Source organism: Otolemur garnettii, unplaced genomic scaffold (genome assembly GCF_000181295.1).
Source record: "Otolemur garnettii isolate 467f Iridium unplaced genomic scaffold, OtoGar3 scaffold00166, whole genome shotgun sequence".
In the NCBI taxonomy this organism is placed as follows: Eukaryota; Metazoa; Chordata; class Mammalia; order Primates; family Galagidae; genus Otolemur; species Otolemur garnettii.
Window position 1 is genome coordinate 3886571 of NW_003852561.1, and position 2381 is coordinate 3888951.

Genomic DNA, 2381 nt, shown 5'->3' on the forward strand with positions numbered 1-2381 from the left:
CCTTAGGTGTACGTGGCTGGCGCCTTAGCCGGTTGAGCTATAGGCGCCGAGCCTCAGTGTCTGTTCTTTAGAATCACTGTCTCGGTTTTGCTGTTTAACATTCCCTTGTTACAAGAAAAAATTCTTCTAGCACCTCTGTATGTATTTCTAAACAATACATCATTTAATTTTGCTTGTTTTAAATTTTTGAAAAACAGCTACCTGCTGTTCACTTCCCAGTTTGCTTTTTGCACTCAATATCATTTCTGAATTTCATCAATGTAGATTTTTACTTCTGTATAATAATATATCACAATTTATACAAATTCCTTTTGGTGAACTATTGGGATTTTCCCTGAGGTTCTATGGAATTACAGATAACACTAAAATCAGCATTTTTGACAAGACTTCTAGTGTATATATGCAAATATTTCTCTAGGGCAGTGCTGTCCCAAAGAACTTACTGTGATGAAAGTGTTCTGTCATCTGTGCTGTTTAATATAATGCTCCAAGCATGTGTGGTTGTTAAGCACTTGGAATGGGACTGCTATAACTAAAAACTAAATTTTTAATTTTATTTACTTTTTTTTTCAAGATAGGGTCTCACTCTGTTATCCAGGTTGGAGTGCAGTGGCAAGGTCATAATTCACTGGAACCTTAAACTCCTGAGCTCAAATGACCTCCCCTCCTGAATAGCTAGAACTTGAGGCTAGCATCACCATACCTGGCTAATTTTTTGTATTTTTGTAGAGATGAGGTCTTACTGTGTTGCCCGGGCTGGTCTTTAACCCTGGCCTCAAACTGATCTCCTGCCTCAGCCTCTCAAAACACTAGGATTACCAGCGTGAGCCACTGTGCCCTAGCTTAAATTTTAAGTTTTAATTAATTTAAGTAGCCACAAGCATGGCTCAGTGGGTAGGGTGCTGGCCACATACACAGAAGGTGGTGGGTTTGAGCTCGGCCCAGGCCAGCTAAACAACAATGATAACTGCAACCCCAAAACGGCCAGACATTATGGCAGGTGCCTGTAGTCCCAGCTACTTGGGAGGCTGAGGCAAAAGAATTGCTTAAACCCAGGAGATTGAGGTTGCTGTGAGTTGTGACACCACAGCACTCTACGGAGGTTGACATAGTGAGACGCCGTCTCAAAAAGTAAAAATAAAAAATAAAATAATAAATAGTCACAAGCAGCTATCATCATGGACATAGAAGCTCTAGAAGCACACACAAGAACAGAGTTATAGCGTATGTGCATCTTAAACTTTATAAAATATTGACAGATGATTTCTAAAGTGATATTAGTTTCTCCTCCCACCTGTAGTATATAAAAGAATTGTAAAACATGTTTTTAAATGTCTGCCTTCAAAACTTTTGCTTATTTCTGTATAAAGTGGCATCTTAGTTTAGTTTTTTGGTGTTTATTTATTTATTTTTTTGGACAGGCTCACTCTGTTGTCCCAGGCTAGTGTGCCATAGGGTCAGCCTAGCTCACAGCAATCTCAAAGTCCTGGGTTCAAGCAATCTTCCTCCCCTAGCCTCCCAAATAGCTACAGGTGCCTGCCACAATGCCAGGCTAATTTTCTATTTTTAATAAATTAGGTCTTGCTGTTGCTTGGGCTGGTCTCAAACTCCTGAGCTTAAGGGACCCTCCTGCTTTGGCCTCCCAGAATGCTAGAATTACAGGCATGAGCTATCTCTTCTGGCGTTATTCCAGTTTTAATTTATATTTCCATGATTATTGTTCATTTAACTTGTATGTTTTCTATTTTGTGAAATGCCTATTTAGGTCTTTTGTCCCTTCTTCTATTGGGTTGTTTGGATTTTCTCTATTGATTTTTAGGAGTTCTTTGATATGATTTTTTCTAATTAAGTGTGTTACAAATATCTACAAAGGTACCCTTAGAAACATAAATCATGTCCCTTCATTCCTTAGAACTCTACAATGGCTTCCATTCCACTTAGAATAAAATCTAAACTTATTATGGTGCAGTGAGCATGACACTGACTGTCAACCCCTGTCCCACTCCTGCAGCACAGAGGAGAGGCAATGGTGTTCTGGGAATTGACCATTGCACTAGGGATAGTCCTAACTGATAGAAGGGCAATCCCACTCCCCCAGCCAATGATGACTTCAGACAATGTCACCTGACTTCATTTTGGACAATAAATGCAGTAAGGTATTTGCTGAAAGCTTCTGGGAAAGTTGGTCTTCACTCTTAAGAGGGAGGAAGAAAAAACCAGACTTTTTCACTGGACTTGAAAGAGGAAGCCTGAGGAGAACTAGCCCCCCAAATGATTCTCACACTGTGAGTGCAGATGATAGTGCTGGAAGGAAGTTCAGTTTTTTACCACCTTCTTGAGCGCTATTTCTTTTCTTCTTATTTTGAGACAGGCTCTTGCTC